Source organism: Chenopodium album, chromosome 6, assembly GCF_948465745.1.
Source record: "Chenopodium album chromosome 6, dcCheAlbu1.1, whole genome shotgun sequence".
Classification (NCBI taxonomy): domain Eukaryota; kingdom Viridiplantae; phylum Streptophyta; class Magnoliopsida; order Caryophyllales; family Amaranthaceae; genus Chenopodium; species Chenopodium album.
Genome location: NC_137839.1, coordinates 28,009,792 through 28,027,509, shown reverse-complemented (window position 1 = coordinate 28,027,509; position 17,718 = coordinate 28,009,792).

Genomic DNA, 17,718 nt, shown 5'->3' with positions numbered 1-17,718 from the left:
ATCCCCCAATTCAAATCTAGTCTTCTTCCTGATAGCCTGGAAAAAATAAAGGCATTTGTCACCTAACTGGCTGAGGAATCTCCACAGCGTAGCCAGGCAACCGGTAAGCCTATGAGCTTCCTTAAAAGTGCGGGTACTTCATGTGAATCACCGCCTGTATTTTCTCGGGGTTAGCCTCTAACCCCCTTTGGTCAATTAGAAATCCGAGAAACTTCCCAGACTGAACAAAATAAACACACTTTTTGGGATTAAACATGACCCTATGCCGCCTGAGTGTGGTGAAGGTTTCTCGGAGATCAGCAAAGTGATCCGTCTGTTACTTGGATTTGACTATCATGTCATCAATGTAAGCCTCTACATTCCTTCCAATTTGATTAATGAATATTGTATTAATCATCCGTAGGAATGTAGCCGGCGCATTCTTCAAGCCAAACGACATCACAGTATAATAGAATAACCCCTAATTAGTGACGAAGGTCGTCTTCTCTTGATTTTTTTTCCACAGGGGTATCTGATGGAAGCTGGAATAGGCATTCATAAAACTCATCTAAGCATGTACGGTTGTAGATTCGACTAGAATGTCGGTCTTTGGAAGCAGATCACTATCCTTTAAACATGCCTTATTGAGGTCTATGTAATCAACACACATATGCCAGGTACCATTTGGCTTCTTTACAAGCACAACATTTGCCATCAAGTCGGGAAAATTACATGGCCGAATGAACCCGGCATCCAGCAGCTTTTTAACTTCATCAGCTGCCGCCTGACTTCTTTCCTCTCCGTGATTTCTTTTCTTTAGCCTGATGGGCTTCTTTTTAGGATCCACGACGATTTTTTGGACAGCAAGATCCGGGCTGATACCGGGCATCTCTTCCACTTCAAAGGCAAAGATGTCTTAGAATTCTATCGGCAGTTGGTGCAGATCTGCACCCAGCCTTTCAAAGGCAGTTGTCCCCACCTTAACCATCTGCTCTGGACAGCTGTCATCCAGAGGGATATCAATGTGCTCACCAGCCGGCTGGGGACGAAGATCATCTGACCGTTCCCCGGTCAGTGATTGCTATTTCTTCTCCTTCTTCACCTCCACCAGCTTTTTGATTTTTGTTTTCTTAGTGGCTTCTTGAGGGGGTGAATCAGGATCCTTGACATCATCAAGGTCTATTGGCTCCCTAGGCTGACCGGTTGCAGAAGCAGTCAGCTTAACGTCTGAGAGATAGCACTCTCTTCCCGTCTTCTAATCCCCATTGAGGGAGCCAACAATGCCATCATCCCTTTCATATTTGGGGAACATGAGAGTTGGGATGATGATGGCCTTGCACTCGTTCAGAGTGGGTCGGCCAAGGATGATGTTTTAGGCAGTTAATTCCTTAACCACCAAAAATCGGACGACCATGTGCCGCCCTTGTCTCTTCTCTCCTAGCCGGATTGGAATGTCAATCTGTCAAACTGGGTGCACGACTCCTCCCCTAAAGCCAATTAACGGGTGGGAGACGTCGCGCAGACCGTCCCGCTTTTAATTTAGCCGGGACAGACACTTGTAGCTTATGATATAAGAGGAGCTACCTGTGTCTATAAGGATCCGGCCAACCAGCTGGTTGGCAACCATGCACTTAATGACGACTGGGTTGTCATGCGGTCGGTGGACTTTGCCCCAATCCTTCTTAGTGATGAGGACGTATGGGAATGTTCCAGTGGAGGACGCATGTCCATCATCTACTGTGTGGATCATCCTTTTCAGGTGATCCTTGGTGCCCCGAATGGTCGGGCAACTGCTTGTGAATCTGTTTGCAATGGTGTAGACTGGATCTTTATCAGTATCCAAACTACTAGTAGGCTGGACAGCCTTTGACGATTGCCCCGAATTTGACTTAGAAGCCGCTTTGGACATCAAGACATAGGACTTCAGCAAGCCCTTGTATGCCAGACGGTCTAACGTCCGCTTAAGGCTATAGCAGTCGTTGATGTCGTGGTCCACTTCCTGATGGAAATTGCAAAATTTATTCTTGTTCCGCGACTGACCGAAACTTTTCATAGGATTTGGCTTCTCAATAGTCAACCGGTCCGTCACCTTAATAAAGAAGGTGTAGCAGTCCTTATTGAATTCATACCGCGAGACATACAGTTTGAATTCTTTCTTTTTCTTTTTAGACGGCTAGTCAGGTTCCTCAACCGCCCAAACTTCTTTTCTCTTTTTTGCTCTCTTCAGCTTTCTGAGCCGGCTGAGCAGAGCAACTCTCTTTTTGTTTGTCGAACTTCTTTTATTCCGATTGATGGCTGGACGAGCCCAAACCCTCTTACGGACAAGGTCTAACTTAAAGGTCGACCCGTCCTTCAAACCCTTGAAGAAGTCTGTATAAGCTACCTCATCAAACAGCCCCTGGATTTGAATTCTCACCAGGTTGAACCGCCTGTCATAGGAGCGAAGCCCTTCTCTATCTCCCTGCGGGATGGTGCTCAAGTCAAGACTTGTCTTTTAGGCAGGGATGTTCATCGAGAAGTTGGAGGCAAACAGGAAGGCAAGCTTCCTAAAACTGTCGATGCAACCGGCTGGCAGGTTGCTGAACCATTGTTGGGCAATTCCCTTCAACGTAGCCGGTAAACACCTGCACCACATAGCGTCCTCCAGCCCCTACATGTGCATGAGGTTGGAGTAAGCCATGAGGTGGTCCTTTGGGTTGGTGGTACCATCATAAGAACCAACAAAGACATTCTTAACCTTGGTCGGCTGTGCAGCTTCAGTTATCTCCTTGGTGAACGCAGAAGTTTGTTCACCAAGTTTGAGAAGTCGAGCTGCCAGTCCAAAGGTTGGACATTATATGACGTCTGACCCCCAAAGAGGGCAGGCTGCATGAATTGAGGGGAGTACGGACCGTAGACCATAGAAGTTACATACGGTGCGTTCCCAATCATCTGAGGGCCAGAGTGTACGGTATTATCGCCTGTATGGCTCTCATGCAGGGATTGAATATTCCCTAAAGATGTATTTTTGAAGCTGTCTGGAAAGCTCGATGTAGAGGCTGACTCAGAAAGCTGCTGACTCCATCTACGGGTAATGATTTCCCGCGCATGAGGAGTTGACTTTTTGTTACCCACCGGTTGTTCAAACCGGATGGGATTTCTTGTGTTCTTATGGGGCAGAAGAATCTTGGACCAGTTGAGGGTGTCGGCTGCCTTGTCCTTTGGATGCGGAGTCGGCTGCCTATCCCTGACTGGTTTCTTACTCTTGGTGATCAAATCCTTGATTTCACTCTTGAAACTAGTCATGAATCTCATGAGTTTATCCCGGGTGAAAGGAGCAGATCCACCTGTCGTACGGGTTTCCCCTTCCGGCTCGCCAGGGGGCCGGCTTGTACCTTCCTGGCTCTCGCCTCGCTCCAGAGTGTCTCTGGGACGGATGCGTTTGGTGATCAGGGAGCCATCTTTGGCAATGTAGGTTTGTACTAGAGCATCATCATCCTCTTGATCAGTAAAGACCTCCGGTCGGTCAACCGGACGTTCAGGAGGTGGTACAGACCATTGAACCATCTTTGAGGTACTCTCCCCACAGACGGCGCCAAATGTTTTGGGTGTTTTTGTTACTCGGGAGAGTGATAGGTTGCGTGTGGCCTTTACCTGCAAAACAACGGAGACCCCGGGTGGTTGGAGCTCCGCCTCCAACGATCATGTTAGTAATTGCAGTATAACCGGAGAAAGTGCGGAAAAAGAGGTGAGATCTTCTCAGATTTCGAGATCAGGGGATTCTCTGATGAAAGAGAATGTAGGGTATGCTGTAATAATTGTAGATGTCCCAAAAATGGGAAAAATCTCCCTATTTATAGGGTCCTCTGAAAATGTGCCCCTAATTAGGTCAGTTTAAATTAATCATACAGGGCTACGCCGCATTGCGGCTTTCTCGAGATTTGGGCCATTGAAGGCCGCCTTTGGCTCCCAAATTCTAGGAGAGACATGTGTCAGAAGGATATTAGCCCCAGAAGAGCCAACCAGGGTATGACACGTGTTAGGGCTTGATTGGGCCACGTGGCATGGGTAAATTTACCCAAAACAGGTTTAGTGTGTTCCCTCTGCTCATTTTCCCTTTAAATAGGACCCTCCTTTCTGCAGTTCAGGGCATCAAATAATTCTCTCTTCCTCTCTTTTACACCAAAAATCATTCTAAGCCTTAAACTTATATTCCAAATTACACCATTATTTCCTTAAGCAATCCAAGGAGTCCATACTTGACCCGAGGTTCCGTCCTTAAACCAAGGTGTGAAAGGTATAAATAACTGAGGGTTTGGACCAAATCAAATCTACATTTATTTAATTTAATTTTCATTTGATTAATATTGTTTATTGAAGTTACTAACAATTTATTCATGATGTAGCAATTTTATGGAACGCGCGGAATGTGAGTGATTAATTAATTTAATTACTTATTTTATTTTTATATTTCTAGTATCATGATTAGGTTAATTTATTATTTAATTTGACTAACACTATTATTGTTGAATTGCTTCAAATATTAATGTTTATTTTATTATATTTATTGATCACCATATTGCATGTTTAAAGGGAATATGTAATTGAAAATCACGCCTAATAAGATAATTTGGATAACCGGTTTAGGTTCCTTTTTAATCTTGTCATTAATTAAAGTGATCACGATATTTTAGCATTATGTGTTGCATTAATATTAAACCAATTTAGCTTAATAACATTTTGGAGCAAATTGAATATATTATTTGCATGTCTTTGAGATCGCAGGAATCACTTTTCGCTATAAGAATCGAGTAGAGGCCAATACGGGCGAATGTGACTCCATGACTCACTTCGTACCATCATCCCTAATCTCATGGATTATGAATGGGGTGTAACCTTCACGGGTCAATCGTTGTTGCCTATCGTTGTCCCTTATCATGGTTGCCTTTTTTATAATCTTTGAACGGTTTACAAGTTCCTTAAAAACTTGTTGGCGACTCCCCACTTTCCTTGTCCCTAATCGTATATGTCAATTCCCACTTCCTATGAGTGTCAAGCATATTCACAACATGCTTTAACGTAGGCGCACTTCAAACGACGCCTACAGCAGGAATGTTCATAAAGAAGTTAGAAGCAAACAAGAACGCAAGCGTCTTGAAGCTTTTAATGCAACCAGCCGGCAAATTGCCAAACCACTGCTGGGCTATGCCCTTCAGGGTCACTGTGAAGCATCGACACCAGGCGGCATCACCCAACCCCTTTAGGGACATGAGGAGGGTGTATGCCAAGAGATGGTCTTTTGGGTTGGAGGTACCATCATAGGTCCCAACCATTACATTTTTAACCTTTGCCGGCTGTTCGGCCTCGACAATTTCCCTGGAGAATGCAGATGGTTGTTCACCAAGATTTTATAGCTGAAGCTGCCAGTCCATAGGCTGGTAGCTGTATGTCGGCTATCCTCCGAAGAAGGCATACTAGATGTAGGGCAAAGCAGGCGGTCGATATAATGGTTGTGTCATATACACCAAATTGATTACATGGGGCCCAGACTGTACGAGGGGGCCGCTTGATGGGGTCCCTTGTACTGATGGAGAATTCCTCACAGAGGTATTCTAGAAGCTATCATGATAGGTCGAGGTAGAAGCCGACTCTAACAACTGCTGGATCCTCATCTACTTGATGTACTGACGAGCATTAGGAAAGGACTTTTTGCTACCATCCGGCCATACATGCCGGATGGCTTTTCTTGTCACTGTTTCTGGGAAACGGAGTCTTGAAAGGTTGAACTGGGGCCGAGCCTTCTCCTTAAGAATAGGAAGAGGAGTCGGCTGACGGTCTCAGACCGAATTTTGCCTCTCAGCTTCAGCCGGCTTTGTGGCCAAATGTTCCTTTTTGGGAGCAGCCGGCCGCTTGTTGATTAGATCCTTAATTTCACCTTAGAGGTTGATCATGAATTTCATGAGCTAATTGCAGGTGACTGGGGTTGATTCGGCCGCCTAGGAGGGATCAGCGGGTTGCCTTGAGGGCTTACTTGATTGTCTAGTGGGGCCTGCTTGGACCCACCTGGTAAGCATTGCGCTCATGTCTGTGTTTGTGACGGAGGTGCTTATAGATGATTGACCCATCTGGAGCCATAAAGGTTTCGATGTCACCATCGTCACCTGAATCATGGTCTGTCTTGACCTCTACTTCTTCTAGAGGCCGGTTGGTCTCTAGAGGCGACACAGGTTGCTCTTGTGAACTCATCTTAGAGGTACTCTCCCCACAGACGATGCTAAATGTTTTGAGATTTTTTGTGTCCCTTGGGAGAGTTACGACTCAAAGACTAGATTCGCCAAGGTCGCATATACCTACAAAACAAACGGAGCTCCAAATGGTCTGAGGTCCGCCTCAGAAGATTAAGTTAGTACGGAATAAGAGTAAAAAGTGCAGAAAGTAGGTTATCTGCTCGAATTCCAAGCTTAGGTGTTCTCTGTTTTAGAGAGCAATAAATGCCTTAATGATTAAGATGTAAAGTTTGAGGTGTCTAAAGACTGTCCCAAAAATTGGGAGAATCTTCTTATTTATAGGGTCCTAGGAAACGTGCCCTACCCTAGGGTTTGATGACCTAGGGATTAGGGCAGCCCCGTTTTACGGCGCCCTTGAAGTTTGGGCCTTGAAGGCCGCCATTTCCAAGGGGGAATATCTTAGTGACACATGTCATGCATCTGAAGGGTCCATTTGGACGCCTCCTAGAGGGACACATGTAAATCTCTCATTGGTCCACTTGGGGGCATTAAATACCCCAAATCAATAATGTTCTTCCAGTTGCAGGAGATGACATCCTTTGTCTTGATGCCTTTGACCGCCTCTGCTTCCACCCAATTGGTGAAATAATCCACAGCAACAAGAATATAGCGCTTTCCGGCTCGTGCAGGCGTATACGGACCTAGAATGTCCATGCCCCATTTAGCAAACGAGATTGGGTTGTGGATTGCCGTCAGGTCAATAGCCGAGCGATGGATTAGCTTGCCAAATCTTTGACACTTATAACATTTTTTAACAAACTCCATGGCATCTGACTCAAGAGTGGGCTAGAAATAATGCCGCCTGGCCCTAACGGCTAGGGTCCTGCCGCCTACATGAGAGGCGTAGTATCCCGCATGTAACTCTTCGAGAACTTCTCTTCCCTTTTCTAGGGTAATACACTTCAGTAGAGGCTTCAAAAAACCCAGCCTTGAAGAGCTCTCCTTCTCTCATCTAAAAGTTTGCATCATGCTTCTTCAGTACGGCCGCCTCCTAGGGTGAATCAGGGAGTGTGTCGTTTGTCAGATATGCCTGGATGCCAACCATCCAAGTAGAACTTCGGTTAAGTACTCTAATGGGCTCGTCATCACATATAATTCATTTTTCAATTACTTCCCAGAAGATTGACCGAGGCGTATCACAAGAGGCGAAGGATGCCAATTTTGACAGAGCATCCGCCTGGTTGTTTTCAGACGGGGGCACTTGACTTTGATGAAATTATTCAAGTGTCCCATCTTTAGCCTTGACCGCATGCAAATATTTGATCATACGTGGATAGGTGGCGTCATACTCACCATGGTATTGGCCAACGACCAACTAAGAATCAGAGCAGGTGTCAATTTTCATTTCCCCTGCTGCCTTACACATGCGGATTCCGGCTAGCAGGGCTTCATACTCTTCCTCATTCTTTGAGGCTTGGAACTTGAACCACAGTGCATCTTCATATTTATCTCCTTCCGGAGATTCACATACAATACCTGTACCACAGTCGTTCATAGTAGAGCTCTTGTCTACGTGCACCTTCCAAATCTGATCAAGATTGTCCGAAGCAACCGGTCTTGTCATTTTGACAATGAAGTTGGCAAATGCCTAACCCTTCACTGCCTTTCTCGGTTCGTAGGTGATTTCAAGACTATGCATATCAATAGCCCATTTGAGCATTCTTCCGGATGAGTCTCGGGTAGTCATTGGCCGCTTGAGGGGTTGATCTGTGTAGATCACAACTGGATGTGCCAAGAAGTATGGTTTCAAGTTCTTAACGACCATGTAGAGAGAAAGGCAAAATTTTTAAACCATGGGGTACCGGAGTTCAGCATTTTTTAGTACTTGGCTAATGAAATAGACCGGGAGTTGAATACCGTCTCTCTCAGCATGGAGAACGGCACTCAGGGCATGATCTGAGACGGCTAGGTACATGTAAAGCTTCACCTTTGGCATAGGGCTAATAAGCCTCGATAAGGAGTGTAAATGTTCTTTAAATTTCTGAAAGGCCGCCTCAACATCATCTCCCTATTCAAATCTAGTCTTTTTCCTGATTGCTTGCAAGAAGTAAATGCATTTGTCACCTGACCGACTGAGGAATCTCCCAAGCGCATCTAGGCAACTGGTAAGCCAATGAGCTTCCTTGATAGAGTGGGGTGACTTCATGTCAATCAACGCCTGTATCTTCTCGAGGCTAACCTTTATCCCTCTTTGATCAATTAGAAATCCGAGAAACTTCCTAGACTCAACACTAAAAACATATTTTTGGGATTTAGCACGACTTTATGCCGCTTGAGTGTGATGAAGGTTTCTCGGAGATCAGCAAGGTGATCCGTCTGTAGCTTGGATTTAACTATCATGTCGTCAATATACGCCTCTACATTCCTCCCAATATGATTAATGAAGACTGTATTAATCATCAGTTGGAAAGTAGTCGGCGCATTCTTCGAGCCAAAGGACATCACTATATAACAGAATAACCCCTGATTAGTGACGAAGGACATCTTATCTTGTTCTTTTTTCCACAGTGGTATCTAATGGAAGCTAGAGTAGGCATCCATAAAAGTCATCAAGGCATGCCCGGTTGTAGAGTCAACAAGGTTGACGATCTTCGAAAGCGAGTAATTGTCCTTTTGACATGCCTTGTTCAAGTCACTATAGTCAACACACATGCGCCTAGTACCATTCGGCTTCTTTACAAGAACCGCATTCGCAACCCAATTAGGGAAGTTACATGGCCAAATGAACCCGGCGTTTAATAGCTTTTTAACCTTAGCAGCTGCCGCCTGACTTCTTTCCTTGCCATGATTTCTTTTCTTTTGCCGGATGGGCTTCTTTTTTGGTTCCACAACGAGTTTGTGGACAGCGATATCCGGGCTGATGCCTGACATCTCTTCCACTTCAAAGGCAAAGATGTCTTTGAATTCTTTCAGTAGAAGGTGTTTTGGGTATTTTTGTCCCTCGGGAGAGTTACAACTCGAGGACTAAACCGACTGCGCCTGTACCTACAAAATAATACAGACTCCAGGTGCTTGGAGCACCGCCTCTAACAGTTAAGTTGAAAGGAATAGTGTATTGTCCTTCAAATAAGTGTATTATTCTGATAGTGGGTTTAGAATTATAAGAAATTTAATATATTCAGTAAGGTCAAGTGATCGGAATGCCTGGGTGGATGTCGTTCCCAATCAGTAATATTAATGCATAATCAATATTACGGCTTCATCTTGACTGAACCCTTCGGGTCACACCCAAGCAACCAAGGAGCCGAAGTGACGAATTAATTCGGAAGGAATTAATGAGTTGGCCGAGAAATTTATATTTAGACGTCGGAAATTTGAGCTTGGAGCATCGAAACTGAGTGTCGGAGAATCTCAAATGTCGAGTAAAAATTTAGGAATTAGCGAGACAGGAAAATGCTTCAAGTAACAAGCAAAAACCCTAGCCACGCAAAAACAAGGGAAGCGCGCCAAATAAGAGCGTGCCACATGGCAGCACGCCATGTGGCAGCCACCAAGTGACAGCGCGCCACGTTGGCAGTGCGCCATGTGGTAAAGTGCCACAATGGCTGCGCATGTGGCAAGGGGGCCGTGGACCCGAGTGACTGGTTATGGACACGGGCCAAAAGAAAGTGGCCCAACCGAACCTAACTTGGGGATCAAGGTTGGGTGACACATGGTTAGCTCACAATGCATGTGAGTTACCATGAGGACCAAGTGAGAAAGTGGTCCTCACCTAACCATGTGACATTTTTTACTTATTCCTTGGTTTATTTAACTAAGGGTTGAATTCAACAATCTTTGCATGTGGGATATTTTTGTGAAAAGTCCCACATTTAATGATGAGTGGAATTCACAAGGAAGCTTTCCTTATAAATAGCCAAGGCATGGCTTGGGATTACTTGCTTGAGTAAGAGTTGTAAAGGGCATCACAAGTAAGTGAAAACCCTTGAACTCAAGAGTTGGAAAAGGTACACATTTAGTGAAAGCCTTTTAACTCAATTACTCGGGTTTTATTGGTCGGATCTTGCTAACCCCAATACATTGGACCTTGTCGGTATTCGTTGGTGCGAGTGGATTAACGTTGGAGGCTTCGTGTTTTTGGAGCTAGCTTTCAAGTAAGAGCCCATTCAGTCGGGCAAAGCACGTTCCAATAGGTAATCATTTTATCTTAATCTTGTGATTAATTTAATTATGTTTATGGTTTTATTTATTGCGAGTGCGGTCTTGTTTTTGGGTTTGTTTCCGCGGTGAGTCGGACTCACCAAACCCCAAAAGAGATATCGGACCCTCGCTCGTTTTTTTTTTAAATCATAATATTTTTCAAGGTATTTTTATGGCTTAATTTTTCTGGTTTTAACCCTAATTAGATTAGTAGCTCGTTTTATCCATTTTAACCTCGTAGTAGAGCTGTCTTCAGCTATCGAACCTAGATTTCGACCAAAAAATAGTGAATTTTTGGTGGAAAAGGCGTGTTGGAAATGGTTTTACACTTTGAGGACTCGATTTTTAGCCAAAAAACGACCAAAAATGCACTTTTCAAGGGGTTTTTCGTTTTTACGAAAAATTTTAAGTCTTTCTAACTTGAAAATTAATTTCATATTTATGGTGGTTATGTAATTGGTTCAATACATATTTTATATGCAATTTTAAACCTCTTTAGGCATGATTACTTGGTGGTAATTCGTGTTTGAAAGCTTGGTTTTATTTTTCACATAATTGCAAATTAATTGCATTAAGTGTGAAATTGTTGTTCTTTGAGGCTTCTAAGTACTAAAGATTCAATCTTTAATTATGTTAAGTGATTGAAACTTTGAGTTACTAAATTCCATGAATTTTTGTTGAACTTTGTTGATTTAATCATTTTGTTAGTTGATTGGAATCATAAAGTTTAAAACTTTTGATAGAAATTTGTTTATCTTCATATTAGAAGATATAATTTTTCAAGGATTCACAAGTATTAAAGTTGGAATCTTTATTGAACTTATGTTCAATTTTTCCAACTCCCTTTTATTTTATCAAAATCTCAAGATTAATTTAAATTGATTAAATTAATAGTGAGTAATTGCCTTATTTTTGTTACACCAAGTTAAACCAATTTTGTTAAAGAATGGTTCTTAGAAATAATTTTGGTTCAATGCACTTGGATGAATTTATTTAAGTTGGACTTGTTATATTTTTATTTTTCCTTAAAATTAATTGATTCTAAAATTAATTTAGAATTGATTAAATATGTTACACAAAATCAGGATTTTTCCCGAGGCATAAGCACCAAATCGAGGCCTAAGAGCCCCAAGCATGCTCTCGGCCAGCCGGGTTGCTCACGCAACCCACATGGGGCTGCCAAGGCTGCTGGGCGCCATAAAGTGTTGCGTGTGTGCGGGGGAGCTGTTGTGCGGCACCATGGCGCACCATGGCAGCCACCTTATGGCTAGCCGTGGGTAAGCCGTGCGTGGGGCTTGCATTGGTTGTGTATGTGTGTGTAGCTTTGTACAAAATTAAGGGTAATATGCGTAGACATTGCTTGTGAAGCAATGTGGTGCAATGAGATCATGCGAGTTGTGAGCACTCCAAATCGTAGTACTAGGCACTTGGATATTTTGGACTAAGTAATCTTTGCATTTTAGCCGTTTTATTTATTTTAATTAGTCTTGTTTATTTTAATTAAAATTTTGGAGGCTAGGTCTCAGCTTTTTATGAGCGGCATTTGCAAACTTTTATTTTGGCAAATAGTTGGGTTTTACCGGCTTAATTAGTTGGACTAACTAAGATTGATGAGAAATTTAGTGGGAGCTTTAAATATTAATTGCGCTTATTTACATAATTGGTTAAAACAACTTTGACTAGTTTTAATTAGGCGTGTTAATTAGATTAACCACCTAGATTAGTTACTAGTTATCGTGTGTTTATGCATTGTTGCTTGTTTATTGTTGTAAAATGCATGGGCGATTCACAAATAGTGAATGGATGAATGAAATGTATATTCTTTCATAAGCTTTATAAAATGTCAACTAGTGGGCCCGATTAGGATAGAAAATACGGACTACGATCCGTGATGTATTTTTGTAAATCTAAATACGGACTGCATACCGTTAAGTATTTTTGTCCCTTAATATTTAGATTAGTCCTAATCATAGATACTAGTGTCGCATAATTATGGTAAAGTCTTGAAGATGGAGGTTCTTGGAAGACAAAGCCATGAAGTTGCAAAAGAAGACCATTTGAAGATTTGAAGAATTCAAGGGGTCATACTAGTTAACAGTATGCATCAAAATGCTTATGCTTTACATATTCATGATTAATTTATATGTGAATTATATGTTAGATGCATGTTTAGGATTTCGAATGTTGTTATGATTAATTAAGTTAACTTAAATCAACCAACATGGAAACCCTAGGCCCCTAAATATTGAGTAAAATTGTCATTCCAAAACAACACTTATCGACCTATTGAGAGTAGTGATGGGCCACGCCAAAGCGAGGCATCACTATTATTCCCTAGGATACGTAAGGTATGTGGATGGGTTTGTCAAAGCAAGACATCACATACAAGTTGGTTTTGGTTGTACTCAACGATATGAGTGATGGAGTCCTAACATGTCGTGGCAAAGTTAATATATTGTTGAGAGAGCATTAGATGCGACGATTTATTCAACCAAGAGTGGCTTGGAGCCATTAGCAAAGTGTTGCTTACCTTAGGAGATTGAGTGTTAAGACAAGCCAATGCATGCTTAACCACTCTTTGTTTCTTTGGCTCTAATAATCGACTTATTCTCGCCAAATGGGGACAAATATAATACGTGGATAAGAAGTTTAATAAGATTGAAAATTTGCATGAATTCCTTTTAATTTTCAAACTTATTATGTTATTTACTTCATAAATGGTTATACTTTGCACTTATATTTGTATAATTCCAAATCAAACTGTATTGTTTTCATGATTGGTAAAAGAAATCTATGATAATGGTTCTCAGAGAAAAGTAAAGCATTTCTAAGATATAATTCTCCTAAATGACTTTGATAACAAAGTCCGAAAGGACGGTTGGCCATCATGTATTCAAATTACTAGGTGTAGACACCCATTTGTGTCTCCCCAAAACCAAACCACTGATGAGTACCTTTCACGTCGAATCATAATCGAATGAAGTGAAAGTGTGGAAAGTCTAATGTTGCGGTTAGTTTTTATTTCATTTCTTTCTCTCTATTTTTGAAAACCTATTTTTATAAAAACAGCCAATCCAGTTTAGTTTGGTCCATGTCAAGGGTCCAATAATGGTGTAGTTGGGTCGGGTTCGAAAAGAGCTTTCCGACGATATATTATAAGCCCAATTTCGATGAATAATGAGGAAGTTATGGCCAAATTACTAAACTGGGCCCGTTTTGATCTTTATATGCGGCCCAATGATCTAGAGGAGGGCCTATTATGATTTATCATTCCTAAAGTGATTAGGATTGATTATAGTCTTCTAGATTCTTCTAGTAGGTTCTTTTGAACCCTAATTTTATTAGCATTGATAAATTGGCTTTTAAGAGTTTTAATTAGAATAAAAGAAGTGTTTTTAAGGAAATCACAGTTTTTCCCTCTTGTACGCTTAAATTTTATCAAAATAAGAAAACGCGTGGAAAACTGATCGCAGCGCCGTAAGACACGTCTCGCCTTGGCGACAGACCTAGCGTCTAGCGACAGGCACGTATTTGGCGACAACGTTGTGTTTTATTCTTTTCGAAAATCTGAATCGTTTTTTTATCATATCCGGCTGTTTTTCTTTATAAATAGCCTCCTAAACCCCTTTTTTCAATCATCAATTCTCCATCTAATTTTCACCAACTCTCATCAAGAAATTCTTGATTCTTTTTCCTCTCTCTTTTCTAAACTAGCCTTTTACATACAAAATTCCTCATTCACAAGATCTGGACACACCTAGCCAAGTTCGAAGTTGCCTTTGCCCTAGACGTGAAAGGTTTAATTTCTGAGGGTTTGGTCCCAAATCTCTATTTCAATTATTTAATTTAATTGTTTGTTTTATATTTTCCTTGAAGTTACTAACGTGTGTATTTTGTTATTAGAAAGAGGTACGAGGTATCCAAGTACGTACTTTAATTGTTTAATTGATATTAAGATATAGAAATCATGTCTAGGTTCCTATTTTGATTCCTAGTAGGCATGATGTTTTCCTTAATTTGATGTTTTTGAATGACAATAATGATTCATAGTATCATGTTTAGGGTAAAGAATATAATATCAATTATGATTTCTGTGATGCTTCCTATTGTCTTTATAAATTTCATCTTAGTATCATGTTAGGGCTAAAGCTTTGATTTTTATTGTTTAGTGACATGCTAGGGTTTGTTATTAATCTTGTTAGTATCATGCCTAAGATCGTGCTATTAATATTATGCTTTAACATGATTATGATTAATATTATGTTTCTTGATGTTGTTATTGCTTGATCACGCCTTTTATGCATGTTTAAAGAGAATTGGTACTTGTAATCACGCTTAATAAGATAATTAATAATTTTGTTTAGGGTTAATATGATTATAATTCAAGTGATCGGCAATAATAGATTTATTTGTGCATTAATATTCAACCAACATATATAAACAGGTTTAGGGTAAACCTAATGATTGCATGTTAGTCAGAAAGCGCACATGAATACGAGAAGAATAAAGTAGAGGCCTATTATTAGGGCAGGTTCAATCTCTTTTAGGTAGGATTTGTACCTTCATCCCCGAACTTCTAGTCATGGTTCCAGACCTATTGGAGTTAACAATCTCTTGGATTGTTAAGGGGTGTAACCTTCACCATGTGAACGGTTTACAAGTTCCTAAAACTTGTTGGCGACTCTTTTGCTCTAGCTTCCTTCCTTTTGGACGCCACCATGCTTAACTGTATAATCACAGTGGGGTTTATGTTTGGGATAATGCTTGAAATATTCCCTACACTAGGTAGTTTTGATAAAACATGAAGTATTGAGTTGCAAACTCAAATTGTCAATATTGACAACCAACATATCTTTTCGCTTAATACATAATGAGTAGGACTCATTGATGTAGTAATTCAAGTGTGAATTAAAGGAAAAGATGGAACTTTGTTTTACGGCGCATTAGATGCTTAATTATGCCTAACAAAGTATAAAAGTCAAAAACTCTTAAAGAAATGGTTCTTAAAGATTATGAGATAAAGTATGATAAGAAATATAGGAAACGAGGAACAAAGAAAAGGAATAATATTCTATTTTACTAAAGAATTCATGTTATTGTAGTTCACTTAGAAACTGTTATCTTCACAAAGTATCGGATACTGCTTGAGTGTTCCACTTTGAAAGTGACGTCAAACTATTGAAAATAAGCTAAGTTATCGACTTACAAGCTGAGAATGAAGGAAGTGGTGCTACATCAGTTGTAAGGTCGTATGCTTTGTTTAAAGACCTTTAAGCTAAGGCTGGAACAAATGAATGGTTATTGTGTTCCATAATCAGCAATTGATCCGTTTAAACACGGAAAGACTCACATTTAAAGCAATGAGCAATAGTTGCAAATTTATTTGAATGGCATGGTTGTCTAAACCATGAGTCAAGAATGCTTGATTATAAACAAACATTTTCTTTAACATGATAAACTGGCAAAAGCTCAAAGTCATGGGCATGATTTGCGTTCCGAACAACTTTAGAAATGTCACATCGACAAGAACGTACTCAAGGTTCTATTAGATAGGCTCTTAATAGTTCATCGATTCGGAATCGTTCTAAGACAAGCAAGTCTTACTTGTTAAAACCGACAAAGTAAAGAGCTATTGTTGTTAGTATAGACAATTGACTCCGAAAGCTAAAGAAGATTCATTTACTTCAACATTTCACAAAGAATTTGAAAGAATATGGCTATATTCATCAAATGTGAACAAACTTGACCTTTAATAGTTCAAGAGTTCAGTGAAGTAAAAAACTGACTTGGCAAGATATCAAAACGTCTAGTTTAGATCGAGCGGTGTTTGCTTGAGCCAAGCGTGACCATCACAAAGTTAAGAAATTGAAAATTTTCATAAATAAATCCACAAAGAACATAGTGTTTCTTCACGGAGACCTTGATGCCATTTAAAAATGACTCGAACAATGATTGATCACATCCCTTCTGTTTTGGGTGTTTTTGTCCCTCGGGAGAGTTACAACACGAAGTCTGATCCGGCCGAGCTGTACCTGCAAAATAACGGAGACTCCGGGTGGTTGGAGCTCTGCCTCCGACGGTCAAGTTAGTAGCTTGAAAAGGAATAAAGAGGACGGAAATTTAGGTGGGTATCTGCTCGGAGTCCAAGCTCAGGTGTTTCTCTGATGTGAGAGAATGCAAGTGTAATAAATGGTAAAACGTGCCCTCAAAAAGAGGGACATCTCCCTATTTATAGGGTCTTTGGGAATTGTGCCCCTGATTAGGTCACTGAACCCTAATCATTGGTGGGCCGCACCGTTTTACAGCTTTCTCGGGATTTGGGCCTGAAGGCCGCCTTTTTCCCTTAATTTCTGGAGTGACACGTGTCAAGCGGGGATTGGTCCAATTTGGGCCATCCTGAGGCTGACACGTGTCATCCTCTGATTGGACCACGTGGCGGGGTAAAATTACCCTAAACATTTGCCCCTCACAGATGTGACGTGGCACGCCACGTGGCATCTGTGACACATGTCACGCTCCGGCTGGTGGTAATTTTACAACCAAAGAGTAACCGTTCACCTTCCGAGTAAATTACGGAAATGCCCCAGTATTTACCCTCTATATATAGCCGTTTTACCCTCATAATTTTGTACGTTTACAAAAAATCTTCTAGAGAGAAAACTTTGAGAGCAGAAGTCATCTGCTTGAGTCAGACGCGAGTAAGAAAGTTTGTTCTTCATCAACCCAGCCGGACCCGCCTACCTTCAGATATCACATCCAAAGGTACCGTCTCTGTCTCTCTCAGCTCTTTTTCTTTTTTCACCGCTTGTACATATTTCTTGCAATAAATGGATGCATCACCAACACACACGGCACAGCCTAGGTTAGAGTCCAGCCAGTCACCAGGGACGGCTGAGTCTAGGACTGGGAGTGCCGTGTCGGGGTGTTGGGACCACCCTTTGCCTTGGATTCCGACCAAATATGTGTCTGTGCAGGACACCATGGCTCGGACAATGCAGACGACTACTAATCCAAATTACAAGAGCGAAGGCTCAGGCGACCAAACGCCTGAGGGAGAAACATCTGGTCAGGGAGGCCAGACGGCTCTGGAGAGATCCCCTCCGCACGCCCCTTCAACTCCTGTTGATTCCTTCTTGGAGGAATGTGATCAAGGCGGCGACGAGGCCGTCTCTGCCCCCTTGAGTCAAAGTGAGGAGGAGACAGAGATCGACAGCTCCGCCTCTACCTCTGAGAGCAGTGACGATTTACCCCCGCTTCCGGATAGCGAGGAGGAAGAAAGGAAAAAGTGGAGTGAGAAGGATGATCCCTTCAAAATCCACGTCTCCTCCAAGGA